Consider the following 16,994-nt stretch of genomic DNA (forward strand, 5'->3'; position numbering starts at 1 on the left):
ATAATCAACAAATTGAAAATGGCAGGCTTTATAATAATCCCTTCTATTAGCAAACCCTAGGAATGTGGTACCTTGTAACTAGGGTTCTTGCCAAGTCCATCCTGTGGCCTTGGGTGACTACTGTAGTATTCACTCAGCAAAACAAGAACTTTGATGTAAGAAACATTGACTGAAAGGCTCTCCATCTGTGTAACCTCCTCCTGTTAGCCAACAGACACTTGTACTGTGTACAATATAGTACTCCCTCAGTTTTTTTTTTTTTTTTTTTTTTTTTTTTTTTTAATGCTAGCAAGAAGGAACCAAAGGCCATGAGCCTGCAACTCTGTTCCTTCCAAGAGAAAAACAAAATACAAGAGAGAGCCAAATTCAAGATCCGATCATTTCAAGATGCCTGGATGCACTGCATTTGAAAGACTGAGTTGACCTGTTGCTTGAATGAAGGACTGGGAGTAACGATTAACTCTTGCATTAGAGAGTTGGACTGAAAAGGGATGAGAGCTTGCTGCTAGACAGGTGCTATGTGCCCATCATAGAGGTGGAGGGATGCAAGCAGACAGTTCAGAGGAGCAGTGACCATTGGAGTATCAATAGAAAAGAGGTAAAGATGCAACAGTGTGGCAAAGAGTCAAAGGTAGAAGGGAGCCAGTAAGAGGAGGAGAGTTAATGAGATGAAAAGCCTTTGACTCCACCCTATTGAGAAGAGCTGTATGTGGGGAGCCTCCCCACACATGAGAGTTGTACTCTACACAGGGGCTGATAAAACCCGTGTATTAAGTCAACAACTGTGCAGGGGTAAAGAAGGAACAGAGTCAACCAAGCACACCTAATCTCTTGGAAGCAGATTTTACTAGAGATGTAATATGATCTTTCCAAGACAAGTCCCGAGTGAATGAAACCCCAAGCAAGTTCAAGGATGATGCAGGATTAAGCTAAATATTATTAAACATTAGTGGATACTCCCATGGAAGATTTTGTTGGGTTGATAGGTGTAAGAACTGAGTCTTTGGTGCATTAAAAACAAGAAGATTATCGTTACCCCAGTCAGAGATATGAGCCAAGTCAGACATTAGGTTTCCCATAGCCTCATCCCTTTTTTGTTGAAGTAACTGCTGAGATGGACGTTGCGGGAACTGAATGGAAAGGTGAAGGGTGGAGATGAATAGGATTAGATGTACAGCTTAGAAGGTCATTGATGAATAAGAAGGAGCTGGTGATAGGACAGAGCCCTGAGGAACACCACTTTTGATAGATCTAGGAGAAGAACGATGGCCGTCTACAACAGCGGCTATAGAACTACCAGAAAGGAAGCTGTAGATGAAGGCACAGAAAGAAGGATAGAAACCATAAGAGGGCAGTTTGGAAATTAAAGATTTATGCCAGACTCAATCAAAAGCCTTTGATATGTCAAGCGCAGTGGTAAAGCTTTTGCCAAAGTCCTGAAAGGAGGATGACCAGGAGTCTGAAAGTTAGATGAGAAGATCGCCAGTGGAACGTCCCTGACGGAACCCATACTGACGATCTGAAAGAAGGTTGTGATAGGAAAGATGCATTAAAATTTTTCTGTTAAGAATTGACTCCAAAACTTTTGAGATATAGGATGTTAAAGCAATTAGACGATAGTTAAAGGGTTGGGAATGGTCACCCTTCTTTGGGACTGACTGAATGAGAGCAAACTTCCAGCAAGAAGGAAAGGTACACGTTGATAGACAAAGGTGAAAGAGTTTACCTAGGCAGGGTGTAAGCACAGGAGCACAGTTCTTGAGGACAACAGCAGGGACTCCATCAGGCCCATATGCCTTGTTATTATTGAGGACTGTGATGGCAGAAAATACATCAGCTGAAGAAATTTTAATGTCAGTCATGAGGAAGTCAGAGGGGGAAAGTGATGGAGGAACAGCACCGGAATCGTCTAAGGTGGAACTGGAGGAGATAGTCTAAGCAAAGAGATCTGCTTTATCAGTAGAAGAAATAGCTACAGAACCATCAGAGTAGAAAAGAAGAGGGATGGATGATGAGGTAAAGTTGTTAGAAAGGCTTTTGGCAAGGTGGCAGAAGGAGCAGGAAGAATTCGAGTTGGAGAATTAAGAGCACTTAGTACGGATGAAATTATTTTTAGCAGAACGAAGAACAGACTTAGCATGATTCCGGGCAGAAATATAAAAAAGATGTGATTCAGGGGTGGGTTGGCTCTGGTACCTTTTATAGGCTTCTCCTTGTTGCGGACAGCATTAGAACAAGCGCAATTAAACCAAGGCTTTCTTGCATTAGTTAAAGGATATGAGATGGGACTGTATGCTTCCATGCCCGAGAGAATAACCTCCATAATGCGCAAAGCACACTCAGATGGCTCACAGCCATGGAAGCAATAATCATTCTAGGGAAAATCAAAGAAGTACTGTCTGAGGGCCTCCCAATCTGCAGCTCCAAAGTGCCACAGTCAACATTTCTTTGGAGGGTCCACAGGTGGCACCGGAGCAGTAAGACAGGTTAAGGTAATAAGATTGTGATCGGAGGAGCCCAATGGAGAGGAAAGATTAACAGTGTAAGCAGAAGGATTAGTTGTAAGAAAGAGGTCAAGTATGTTGGAGCTCTCTTCGTGGCGGTCAGGGAAACGGGTAGGGTGCTTTACAAGCTGCTGTAGGTCATTAAGATTAGAAAATATGTAGGCTTGTTCACCAGGTGGGTCAGTGAAAGGAGAGGAGAGCCAAAGGTGGTGATGAACGTTGAAATCTCCTAGAATGGAGATTTCCGAGAAAGGAGAAATGGATAGAATGTGTTCCATCGTAAAAGTAAGATAGTCAAAGAACTTTTCATAGTCAGGAGATTTAGGGGATAAGTAAACAGTGCAGGTATATTTAGTCAGAGAATGACAGGATAGCCGAAGCCAGAGTGTAGAGAATTCAGAAGAATCAAGTTCAGGAACATGAAAGCAAGACAAGTCGTTGCTTATATATACACAACAGCCACCTTTGGCTTTTAAATGAGTATAGAGAAAGTAGGAGGATATAGAAAAGGGTTGCCCCAGACCGCTGAGTCTCAGTTAGGAAAAAAAGGTGAGGTTTAGAGGAGGAGAGGTGGTGCTCAACAGAGTGAAAGTTAGAGGAAAGGCCGCGAATGTTGCAGAAATGAAGAGGAAGTGAGTCAGACAGTGGTTCCAGGCAGCTCGAGTCATCACCAGGAGAGGGGTGGATGGTAGGGGCATTTATGGTCTCCCTTCCTGGGGACTCTGAGGCTATGTTTAGAGATGCCATAATTTGTTTGAATTTTGGAAAAGGAAGTGTAGTGTGTACTGTGCATGTAGTTTGTGTTGATAGTTAGAGAAACTTGTATTAGAGAGCATGCTGGACTACTCTCTCTGTTACTGAGACACTGAAAAAGTTCAGCAAAAGGGGATGGTCAGGAACTAGTCTCGAGGGCTGATGAAACAGGAGCTCCAGCTCTCCCTGTCATCAGCTTTCCATCCACCTTGGGCTTACTGCCCTGCTCAATTGGTGCTACAGTCTACTCCTCGGTCATGTTTGTCATTTACAGTATTATCCACTCAGTTGAAAACAGTCCTTAGGTGGGTTTGAGGAACTGTACTGGAGGATGTGACGACAGACAGTCAGGGAGTACAGTGTACTGTAATGTGCTACATTCCTAGGGCTTGCAAATAGAGAGTTTTATTCGAAAACCTGTCATTTTACAAGTCCTGTTGGAATGTAGCACCTTGTAGCAATGAATACCAACCTGCATGAAGAGATTCACCCGGATTCAGATATTGGTCATATATATATATATATATATATATATATATATTATATTTTACGGTGTAGTGGAGTATTATAATCTTACCCCCCACCCCACCCAGTGGTCTCCAGCAAATCTCTCAGACCCTATGTACTGGAGGGTAGTAAGAAAGAAAAGTCTACATCTTGTTTATTTGGTATCCTTGGATACATGTAAGTTAAAGAATTATGGTCCTAGAAAATGAAATCTCCAGTTGGTTATTGGTGGATTGGAAATCATAAACATGGAAATTAATGGTGAAGTAGCAGTAGAGTCGATCCTGTAGTTTGGATTATTCATTAGGCTCACTCCTAAGCACTTATAATGCAGAATTTGAATAAATGAGTATAGAAAATTAGTGATGAGTTTTTAATTTAGCTCCAGGCCCAAATAGAAATAAATCACCAGAAATATTAAAAAACCTAAAGGAGATCTTACTGATGGTGCACTGAACCTGCTCCCATGCACACTTGAGCTGAATTAGATGTGCTTAGGTAAAACTTTGAAAATTTATTGGAAGACGCCCAGAGACCTTTGTAAATGGGAACAGAAAAGCTATAAAATAAAGTGGAGAAGTAAATTTATGACCTTTGTGGGCTTGTGGAGTGACAGCAGGATCAGTCATGGAAATATAATAGCTTTGCATAATTCTGTAATTTGGAAATTTGAGATGTGGTACAGTTTCTGAGGTTTCAGCCATATCCATGATGCATCAGAGTTCAGAGATTGAATAATCAACATTTAAGCATGGAGAGCTTGTAATGGACAGAGGGAATGGGAAGTGATACCTTCTTGAAATGTTTTCATTTTTTTGCAGGATATTGGGGTTGGGGAAAAAAAGGTCACTGCTGATAAATCTGGGTCAAAGTGCATAAAGATAGTGGCCTGTGCACTGCATGGAACTCAGAGACCATTTCCATCTATCTATCTATATATTGCCAGATGCCTTAATCCCATAAAAGGTGGCCACAAACAGATTGCCACCAGTCCCCCACCCATTTCACTGCCCTGCTCCCAGCTCACACATCCCTCTCTCATATACATCTCCACTCCATCCCTCCATCTCATCCTTGGCCTCCCTCCCTCTCCCCTCCTCCACCTCACTCACATACACTCTCGTCATTAGTCTCTCGCTCTCCATCCTCTCCACGTGACCAAACCGCATCAGTGTATTTTTCCTAACGCTTTCTATCACATCCACATCCACACCACAATGCCTGTTCACTTTCTTATTTGTCAGTCTGTCACTCTATGCAACTCTATATGCTCCTCTCAAGTAACTCATTTCTTTGGCTCTCATTCTTGACTTGTGTCCTTCCAACAAGGTCCAAGCTTCACTTCCATACATTAGAGTTGGTATCACAGTACTGTCATGCAGCAACTTTTTTACTTCCATGCTTACTTCCCTGTTTCTTATCACTGCTTTCAAAGAACCAGCAGCCTTTCTTCCTTTTTGTACCCTGTCAAGCACTTCACCCTCCAAACTTCTATCCTTGCTCATCACACTACCCAAGTACTTAAATGCACTCACATTTTCCATTTCCTCACCATCCAGCCTCACTGTACATCCAGTGACTTGATTTCTCTTGAAGACCGTAACTTTACTCTTCCCTACAATCACCTTTAGATTTAATTTCTTACACACACATCCATACTCATTCACTAAGCCTTGCAGTTCACCTCCGTCTTCACTTAACAATACAGTATTATCTGCACACAACAGTACAAGGAGTTTCCAAATGCTGCCCTCACTCATTAGGGATGCTCCAACATCCACTGCCCTACCTTGTATCTCTTTTATAACCTCATCCATATACAGACTGAACAACCATGGAGACATGACACATCCCTGTTTCAATCCAACATTCATATAGAAAAATCACTCAATTCACTAGCCACATGCTCTGCAGCCTTAGCCCCCTCATACATACTCTTCACGGCATTCAACAACTTCCCATTTACTCCATTTATTCTTAATATTTTCCACATTCCTTGTCTATCCACTATGTCATATAGTTTCCCCAAATCCATGAAGGTTGCATACAACTTCTTTCTCTTCTCTAGAAACTTTTTGACCTGTGAATGAATATCTGATCTACGCAACCTCTTCCCTTTCTGAAACCTCCCTCTTCTTCTCCAACTAATTCCTCTGTTATTTCCCTAACTCTGACAATAAGTGTCCTACCATATACTTTTCTCATTACACTAAGAAGACAAATGCTCCCATGATTACTACATGCTTCTTTTCTCCTTTTTCCTCTGTACAGGGGAATAATTATACCTGACTTCCAATCCTCCAGGACTCTACCTTCCTCCCAGGCCAATCTGGACATCTTCCATATCCTTTCTACTACAATCTCTCCCCCATGCTTCAGCATTTCACCACACACTCCAACTATTCCTGGGACATTCCCCATTTTGACTTTCATCATTGCTTACATTACTTCCATCCTACTGATTTCTCTCTCTTCTCACCTCCCTCCTTCTCCCAGCCATTCCCCAGCCACTTATCCTCACATCACTTTCATTCTCTGTGTTTAACTATTCCATAAAGTTTTCATTCCATCTGCTCACTTTTTCTTCCTTTTCCACCAGCAGTCTCCCATTTTTATCATTCACTTCCCAACTAGATTCATTATCACCCTGTCTTACTCCCTTTACCTTGTTCCAGAACATTTTCGTACATTCCCTCCATTTTACACTCAAATTCCTTCCAAATTCCTCATCCACTCTTCATACTCTTCTTACTAATCTTTTCTCTTTTCCTCACTACATATAACTCTCTCTTCTGTCTCTCAACTTCCTCCACTGCTTTCCATCCACTCAATGTATGTTTTCATCTTTTGCACCAAAGCTTGTCTCACCTCTTCATTCCACCATGCTGTTCTTTGCATCCCTTTCGTCTTCTCTTCACCTGACACACCACCTTACATGCTGCACATATTTCTTCTGTAAATGTCCTGCACACCCCTTCCACCTCCCCCATCTGCTCCAAATCATATTTACTCAGTCGTTCCTTCACTTCTCTCTTATATTCTGCCTTTTTTCCATCCTCTAGCAACCTTTCTACCCCACTTGTATGGACCACTTCTGCCTGTCCTACTGCCCTCCTCTTCCTCCATTGCATTTGGACCTTGATTTTCACCACCACCACATGGTAGTCAGAAATTCCACTCCCACAACCTCTGTATGCTCTTGTATCCATTACACACCTTCTCATTTTGCCATCCACACACACACATAATCAATCATTGCTTTCTGTTCATTCAGTTTACCACCCACTCTTCTCATCACTCACCACATATGCACATAATCAATCATTGCCTTCCATTCATTCAGTTTACCACCCACTCTACTTATCATTCACCACATATACCTGTGGATCATTGTGTGTCTGAAGAGGATATTGACTATCACCAACCCTATCCCTGCACAAATGTCCACTAGAGCACTGCCATTATCATCCACTTCTGCAAGCACACCCCACTCACCAACCACTCTATCCACCTGGACACTAAATGGTAATGTTGGTAAAAACAGAGCCTTATACAAGAGTCAAAATTCATCAGCAATTAAGGGGTGCATTGGTAATGTGAAGGCAATCTTATCTAAGATGCATTGTAGGGACCACTGGGGCACTGGGTTCAATAAGGCTGGATGCAAGTTGAAACAGTTCATCCAGAGGAAGGCATGGAGATGTTGTATGCAAGGTGAAGTGGCTCCTTCAAAGCTGTGTTAGGTTTAAAAGCAGTGCCTGGCTCGAGATTCCTGTCAAAAATGTATCTCAGATAATCTAGAAAAGAATGGTTTGTCATTGGTGGAAATTCATTGAAACAAGAAATCTATAAAAAGAATTCCAGCAGGACATGTATAAAGCTGTGCAAGATGGACAGAGACCCAGCAAAAGTTCCTGAGCTAGTCTGGCGGAGTTAACACTTCATAAAGTTTACATATTAAAGACCACACATGAAGCTTCAAGGGAGGTGCTAAGGGACCCACAGGCTGAGTGTCCAGGTGGTTAGAAAGATTGGGCTTTGGGTTGCGATACCATGTCTGAAGGCATATTGCCCAAGGTTGCATCAACCACAAGGGTACAATTACTAGCACATGGCCCTGGGATCTGGTGCAGGTGGTGAATTACTGAAGATAAGCTTTGGCTGAAGGTTGGAGGGAATAGTTAAGTCAAAGTCCACTATTTTCAACTTATGGTGAAGGCATCTGGTCCACCTGCTGCTTGTTTATGAAATCAGTGTTTTGGCATTCCATGTGGTTGCAGAAACTTCTGCTTGTGAGTGAGGTATATTCTGATGTAAGTTGTGAAATGGTTTGTGAGAGAAGCCATTCCACTGATGAGGACTTGTTCCTGAACATTGCATATGCCCATATGTTTGCTTCCCCAGGCAAATGGGCCACCCATATGTGGGTATTCAGTGAGAGTGCTAGGGTGAACATATTCTCTGATATCTCTTGTAGAGGTCTGGGTCATGAGGAGCCATTCTTGTTTGTAGCATAAACTGCCACCTGAGAGTCCATATTGAATGCAAGGGATTCTCCCTACGGTAATGACCATGATTTTATAGAAAGTATTCTAGTACCATCAGTTCCTTGAGGTTGATGTGGAGTAGCCAGTAAATTGGAGACCACATTCCCTTGCCTTTGTGAACTTCAAGGGACAGGTACCCCAGCCCTGTGCCTGAGGCATTTGTCAAAATTTCTAGATCAGGAGGAGAAAGTATTTATGGTACTGATGTCCTCAAGGGATTGGTAACATGCCACTGGTCTAGTATTGTACAAATCTCAGGAGATTGGTGGATCAATATGTCTCTTAGGTGGTTTTGTAAAAATTGGTTCTCTTCTAGAGTGAGTCTGCAGTTTGGAAGGTGACCAAGGTGGAGACCAGCTGTCATAAAAATGAGGAAACCCACCAGTTGCTCCCAGTGACATCTAGAAATGGACTGGGATTGCCTGAGTCTGTTGAGACATAACTGACACTTTCAAATGCTTTCTGGAGATGGGCTGAACACTCCCCATTGTGTGTCCCAGAGCATTCCTAACCACTGAAGAAAATGGGATTGTCTGAGGAGTGACTTTGTCCAGTTTATTTTGAAGCCCATTTCTGAGGCGATTATTGTTACCTTTTCCATTGACTGGGTGCATTATAGGGAGTTAAGCCAACAATTCATCGAGAGAGGCTAACATATCGACCTCCTCAAGGACATAACCAGTTCCATGAACACTCTGGGAGCAATATTGATACCAAATGGCAGAATGCAAAACTAATATCTGCCTTCCAACATGGAAAGCCAGAAACTTGAAGTATTTGGCAGTGAGGATATGCCAGTAATCATCTTTAAGGTCCAGTGAGACCATCTAGCATCTTTGATACAGGTGCCATTGTACTGCCTTGGTAGTCACCATACGGAAAGGTCTTGGTGCAGTGAAACTGTTGAAGGCGCTGAGGTCAACGATGATCCATGGAAGATCTAAATCTTGTTTTTATACTAGAAACAGCCAGGAGAGAAGCACAGGAAGAGGCACTTTTTCCATTATGCCTCTCCAAAGTTTGATGGTTGGTATAATTTCATCTCATGTTGATGGATGACACAAAGGAGAACAGGACTTCCATTTCTACGTTAACCTGTGTTTGGCCACCCCTCAACCTCAAGATTCCTCTGGCCAAGCTTTAAATTTGATGTGAATGGAATGAACTGGTGCCATGCTGTCAGAATTCCTTCTTGAAATTACAGAGCTTAGAGGTTAGGAAAGAGCTATTTGAAGTGGATGGTAAAGATGGTTGGCGTTGTTAAATCTGAGGACATTCTGCTCATTGGAAATGATGCTGAGGTTGCTTGGATATTGACTGTTTTGTTTGTGAAGTCTGGGTCTTTTTACAAAAGAAAGAAGTCTTGGGCAAGACCTTGTTGGGATGCAAAGGGAAGGCTGATTGATAGTATTTCTCATAACCTGGGTGTTGACAACTACCTGTGGAAGGGCTGTGGTAGAAGCTGCATGCAAAGTCTCCATGGTGAGGCCCTTGGGGTGCAAGTTAATTCTGTTAGAACTGATTTGGCAATACCAGTGAATGCTGAGTGTCCAGCAAAAGTCATTAACTGAAGGTGTTCTCTCATTGCTTTATCAGTTGTATTATGAGCACTGGGCAAGAGATTGACTGCACATTTCCTTAGTGCATGTGAGAGATTCTTTAGGGCTATGAGGTTAAGGCCTTCTGAAGAGTTTGTTGCAACAGAACCCAGACCCTTGGCAGTTGTCAGTATCAAGACCGAAGGAGCTAAGGGAGCCTTGGCTTTGACTTTGTTGTGTAATGTGCATTAAACAGTCTCTTATCTATTGTAAGATGCAGAAGTTTGAAGACTGGGAGAATTTCCATCTCTGGAGATGCTAAGAACTTATGCACTTTGGAGAGGAATGAGTCCAGTTCTGATTCCTTCAACTGGACGCACAGCTTTGAATGACTGGGATGGGAAGCCTGCAAATTCATTTTAAGTTCTTCCCATACAGTCTCTGAGTTCTGATGCCATTCACATCAGTTTACATCTGTGGGAGCAGGGACCTGTAAACAATAGCTCCTGGATTTAAGGAAGTGAGTGCTGTTATCCAGAGCTAAGAATGGAGTGCACTGGAAACTTCTAGCTTTACGAGTTTATCTGCTGTGTCAGTTATGATGTTCCAGTCAGATGATGCCCAAGCATTCTTTTGCAAGCTCCACATCTGTTGTCAGTTTGCATCTGGAAACAATAGCAATCCAGGACTGCAAACCTCTGCCAAAGCAGAGTGTGTGGTAGAACTTATGGAGATGTTATCTTGTAATTTTTGTGGAAGAATTGTAGGCATTATTTATCGAGTTAAGAAGTCACTGTGTGATAGTATTGTGATCCCTACCCTGACGTTTGGAAGTGAGGCGTGGACCTTGCTAGAGGGGGAACAAGTCAAGAGTGAGAGCAGTGGAAATGAGTTACCTGAGTGGAGCATGTGGAGTGACATGGAGGAACAGGTTGACGAATGAAGAAGTGAAAGAATGCTGTGGGGTGGATGTGAATGTGATTGAGAAAATTAGGAGAAATACACTGAGGTGGTTTGGACATGTGGAGAGAATTGAGAAGGAAAGACTAACTAAGAGGGTGTATGTAAGTGAAGTGGAGGGAGGGAGAGGGAGAGGGAGACCAAGTATGAGGTGGAGAGATGGAGTTGAGAGGTATATGAGGGAGGGAGGAGTGAGTTGGGGGGAGGGAAGTCAAATGGTGGGTGACAGAACGACTTGGGGATGTTTTATCTGCGGCCACCCTTTGTGGGATTAAGGCGTCAGGCTATGGATAAATAGGTAGATAGATTTATCAAGTTAGAAGCAAGTACAGTATGTCAATGGTAGAGAATCCTTTAAAAAAATTCCTGGATCCAGATGATAATCTGGATCACCACCAAAATCTAATGGATTGTTCCTTGGGCCATAACCTACCCCTCCAAAAAATTTCGGCAAAATCCATTCATAACTTTTTGGGTAATCCTGTTAACAGACAAATGAATCAACACCAGCAAAAACTTAACCTCCTTGGCGAAAGTAATAAGCCTGTCCATTGTCAGGGTTTTAATAGAAATCATTGGAATGTGCACTCAGACACTATTTTTCAGTCCATGAACTGATAAACCTGAACCAGTATTGAGCAATATCTAGTTTGGTGGAAGAGCTCATCATCCTTGATGGAAAAGAGGGCAAAGTGTTTGCGCAGCAGCAGTCTCTTGCGAATTCTCATGTTCAGATGACATGGAATTGTATCCAAGTTGAGCTTCTTTGATTTCTTTTTGGGTAGACCTAAAATGTCTCTGTCTAAATCCCCAGTTGTATCAGTCAGTAGCCGGAGAAAAGTCTGTTGTGATGTAGTAGGGTCTGGGTCATTTATGCCATAAGTCTTTTGGGCTCTAACCTAACCTGTCTATCTATCTATCTATCAGTCTGTCTATCTATCTATCTATATATCAGTCTGTTTACCTAACTATCTATCTGTCTATCTATCTGTTATCAGATGTCTTAGTCCTTAAGGGATGGCCACAAACAAATCTCCTCCATGTTGCCCAGTCCCCCTCCATATCACTGCTCTGCTCCCAGCTCACACACCCCTCTCTCATATACCTCTCCACTCCATCCCTCCATCTCATCCTTGGTCTTCCTCTCCACCTCACTCACATATGCTCTCCTCATTAGTCTCTCACTCTCCATGCTCTCTATATGGCCAAATCACCTCAGTGTATATCTCCTAACACTTTCTATCAAATCAACATCCACACCACAAAACTCCTTCACTTCCTCATTTGTCAGTCTGTCTCTCCATGTAACTCCACATGCTCCTTTCAGATAACTCATTTCCACTGCTCTCACTCTTGACTCGTGTCCTTCTGACAAGGTCCAAGCTTCACGTAACCTAACCTCAGCAATGTCATCTTGATGAAGTTTGGTTATTTAAGCTGTTTCAGCTGTTAGGCAATTTGGTCATTTGCCATTTTGGATGTTATGACCTAAATGACTTATGGCTGAAACAACCAGGACCGATTTCAATATGTGCCATATTGTCTCAGTTGGTAGGCTTATGTTGCATCTTCCAAGCACTCGTGTCCAGAGAGAAGAGCAGATGATCGAGGGGAGTGCTCTGATACTTAATGGGGCACTGCAGGACTTGTTGTGGTGTCTTTCAAGAATCTCTGAGAGTGACAGATCTGTTGGTGACATTAGTAAATATAGAAATGAAGGAGTAAATGGCACTAATGAATTGATTAAAATTTTGACCTTGGTCTGATGCATTAATAAACTGGTCTGCCATATGAGGTGCAACACCTGATGGCAAGTTATTCTGATCCTTTGGATAGCTGACATGATAATCCTTAATTATATTATCATCAAGTAATATATAGCTGCAGCTGAAGTACAAGAAGATTGGCTCATCAGGTGGTGCAAATGGTCTGGGCAAGAACTGACCACCAGGAGGTCTCCCAGTGGCCTGAGGGATATCGTGATGCAAGCCACTTGTAGTTGAAGTGTTAGAATGTGAATCTTCCAGGCTAGGCCACAGTGATTGGCTTTAGCATTGAGTAGACATCCAGAAAAAAAGTAGGATGAACTTAATAACTAGGATGAAACCACCTGGAGTGGAAACAATAATTCGCCACTAGGATCACTATACCTGTCACCTCCACATTATAATAGCAACAAACTAGTGATCAGGCACTTACTTATGAGCAGTAGGAATTTGATGGAGCTGCTCCAGGCTTTAACATTTGATGCTTCTAGCTTCTCAGGGAACAGTTTCTTGCTGAAAGCACAGTTTTCTGGGTCAAACAGGCTGTGTGAGTATCAAGTAGAACAAGGAAGACAGTTTGGGTTTGTCACAGGGGTCATATCATGCCTTGCACCCTGAGTGTTGGCAGTGGATTTTGTTGGGCCCTTCTGGTGATGCAATTTGCCTGTAATAATACCCAGATGTGGAGATAAAGATATACAGGCAGTTACTGTTAATAAGCATGGTTATTATCATTGTCATATTTATTTTATCATTTCTGGTAGAGGTATTAAATTAGATCTTAAAAACTGTACAGAACGACTGAAATTGGGCTAGACTGGAAAAGTTTAAGAGAAAGGTTGGTACACTTAACCATGGGAACCAAGATATGTAGACTAATAAACTTTAAAAAGGAAAATTGACATTAAAAACCCAATCTAGTCAGCTGTAATAAGGTCAGACTTTCATGCATTACCAACCAATTCTGCACAAAGTCAACTATACAGACCGTAAGAAGGGAGCCAAATTGGCATGGGCGAAGCACCTTGTGAAAGCTGATTTGGCATGAAATGCACATCAAGCAGCAGCAGCCCAAATTGCCATGTAAACAAAGCCATAGCACTACCATATTGGCCTGGCCTCTGTTAACCAGAGCAGCTGAATTAGTGCTACAATGAGAGAAACAAGGCCAAGAGAGAAAATGTGCAGCCCAAATTGCCATGTAAACAAAGCCATAGTGCTACTGTCTTGCTAACCAGAGCGACTGAATCAATGCTGCATTGAGAGAAACATGACTTTGAGAGAAAATGTACAACCTGAATCGCTGTGAAAACAGGCTCATAGTGCTACCATCTTGGCCTGGCCTATTGTAAAAACAGAAATGAAACTTCACAAATTAATCACTGTCCTGGTCAAGATTTGATCTCAGGCCCCCGTGCTTCATCCGTGTGCACATTACCACTGAGCCAAGGAGAGGATCACTACTTTGCCTCTTGGCAATGTATGCTTTTATACACCCCATTACATCCCTCTTTTCTCCCCTTGGTGCTTAATTTGGTGAGTTTCGAACACACAAGGTAGCGTAGCATTAGAGGCCACCTCAGAGAGGCTGCGGACCACACCAAACAGCCCATCCCCGGGATGTAAAGACAGGGACACTGTCAGCTAACCAAGGAACATCATCAAATTGCCAACCAAGCCCTGCCTTACATCCTACACCGCTGCCAATCAATGTAATAACTAAAAAGAAACATCACAAATTAATCACTGTCCTGGCCAAGATTCAATCTCAGGCTCCTGTGCTTCAACTGCCTGCATGTTACCACTGAGCCAAAGAGAGGATCCCCACTTTGCCTCTAGGCAACACAGGCATTTATACACCCCATTACACCACGCTAACCAGAGTACCCGAAATGGCACAGTGCTGAGAAAAACAAGGTCCAGAGAAAATGGGAAAGCAGAGCCACATCAGCTGACCACGAGATGATTTAGGATAACCTGTGGTTAGGCTCTGAAAAGAGGTTTGTCCCGCAAGGAAACCAAACTCGGAGAAGAGGCAATGAAATGGGATGAAAGGATATGACATTAAACCATCCCAGTAGAAAGGGGGTAAGGGCAGGATAGGGAGAATGACAAAGCACCTAGAGTGACCCACCCCGGGCGGGGCCCATGCCCATACACTACTGGGGGTACACAGCAAAAAGAAATCCACAAAGCCCCCAAACACCCAAACACACACAACCAACCCAAAAGAGAGAAGGCAAGGAGTAAGAGAACTAGGAAAAGAAGGAGGAAGCAAAGAAAAACTGCTGGAAGGCAAAGGAGAGAACAGAAAAGGAGACCATGAGGAAAGGAGTATGCACTGTAAAGGTCCACAAAAGGAGGAGAAAACAAATAGTAAAACTACTTACACCTATACCTAGGATACTCAAGTACTTTATAAAGGAGAGGGAATGTCTTCCAGTGTAAATTAAGAGCAATGAGCTCAGGAAAAAGGTAAAAAACTAACTGTCTGTCCAAGTTGGTTTACATGTCTGATGCACTTAACGAGTATGGATACCAGTTGTTGAACGTGACTGAGGGTGTTAAACACTGTCCAGGAGAGTATTGTACAAACACAGTACAAGTGCTCATAGGCTACCAGGAGGAGGTTACACTGATGAATTTCCTTCTGATGCATATTTCTTACGTTGAAGTTCTAGTTCTGTTGAGCAAATCTGGTCACCCAAGGCCATGGGGTGGGCTTGGCAAGAACTCTAGCTACAAGGCACTACATTCTGGTGGGACTCATAATCTTATAATTCACTCTTTTAGTGATACAGAATAGGGAATATACCTCAGAAAACCATTGTGTTGTGCTTCGCCTGCATCCATCTTCTAATGATCCAACCATCAGTAATTTGAAATGCTCTTGGTTCAGTTCATCTATTTTTCAACACTGCAAAAAAGAAACATTATACATGGTGTTAGCATGCAAGAGTTCCCCTTGCACCATCATCATTAGCCTTAATCATCAGAAAAAATCATGACAGGTCCACAGTTATGCAGAAATTTTATTTCACTTGTGCTGCCACTGCTGGATTGTGAGAGAGAGAGAGAGAGAGAGAGAGTGAGGAAAATGATGGTAACCCTTATGACAGTTGCACAAAGGCCAAAATCACCTTTGTGGACTTGTGTAAACATTGTCTTAGCAAATGATTAAAGGGTAAGGGATGCAGATTTCTTGTATACCTCTTCTTTTACAGAATTTCCTTTTATTCTCTTATCACCTGTGATGTGACTCGAAAATGAATAAGAGAGGGGTAGAAGTTACAGGAAGAGGAAAGGAAAGAGGAAGAGGAAAATTGGGAGAAGAATAGAGAGGCAGAGAAAAGAGAAACGGATAAAGTAATTTTCTGTCAGCATCAAGTTTTGTAATGGAAAAACATGTCCCAGCATACACAGGACTGGTTTACATGGTAGGCTGAGTTAAACAAACAACTGTGTAAATTGGTTACCACATGAACACATAAGCATGGTACTTTAAAAATAAATAAGTCCTTTAGACATTCATTGTTCTTGGTATAAACATTACTAGTTTCATTTTACATCCATTGTCAGTGCATTACTACATATTTGTGAACCTTAGGTTGGGGTTGGAATGAATCTTCACTATTTCTTAAGAAACTTAAGGGGAAAATTGCTTCGAAATCCGACAAAGTTAATATCTGACAACTGTCATAAGTATGCACACCCGTTGGGTATTGTAGTATGCCTGTACAGTACTTTTTTTTATGTCTTGTTGCCAACACTTGAAGGTTACCTTCTTAGCATTCTGTCATTAATGTAGCAAGATATTAAGAAGATTCATTTTAGCTAAAGAGCACCAATACTCTCAATTAGTATTCATGAATAAAGGAGTAGTACAGGATCTGTTATTAGTTTACATGATTTTTTATTTCTTTGACTTTCTGATTTTACTCATTATAATCAATTGTATAATTGTTATAAACATAGGGGAATTTAAAAGAAGCTTGATGTAGAGAGTATATTGGATGATATCATCAGCTGCTTAATGAAAGATTTCATAGTTTTTCAAAGCCACTGTTTTTGCATCAAGCAAGTTAAGAAAAGTTTAATAAATAGTATTTATTATACAGGTAGTATAAAAAAATCTTGGCTGACTCCATCAGCATGCTGCTCAATAAGACCCACTTGCAGGCAGTCAGCAGGTAGTCATGATTACAGTGCTCTCTTGTAACTGTTAGAATGTATTTTTTAATCATTTCTGCACTGCTGTATTCCAAATTAATTATTCATTATTCGTGAATGGTTTTGTAGTTTTCTTAACCCTTACACGCTGGGGGTTTTCCAATGTCACACGCTTCTCCCTACGGGGGATCCATGATTTTGGAAAAAATACCCTTACTTCAAGCCTTGATATCTGCCAAACTATGAGTT

At 42.0% G+C, this 16,994-nt stretch overlaps 1 protein-coding gene across 1 annotated transcript in view; it reads left to right on the plus strand.

The window, feature by feature from the left end:
• LOC145415676 (uncharacterized) overlaps window positions 1-16,994 on the plus strand; it is a 561,483-nt gene that overhangs the window by 225,193 nt on the left and 319,296 nt on the right. The gene's annotated exons all lie outside the window — the stretch shown is intronic.

This window comes from Coenobita brevimanus, chromosome 13 (genome assembly GCF_032717465.1).
Source record: "Coenobita brevimanus isolate Jiangsu-jjx chromosome 13, ASM3271746v2, whole genome shotgun sequence".
NCBI classification, from domain to species: domain Eukaryota; kingdom Metazoa; phylum Arthropoda; class Malacostraca; order Decapoda; family Coenobitidae; genus Coenobita; species Coenobita brevimanus.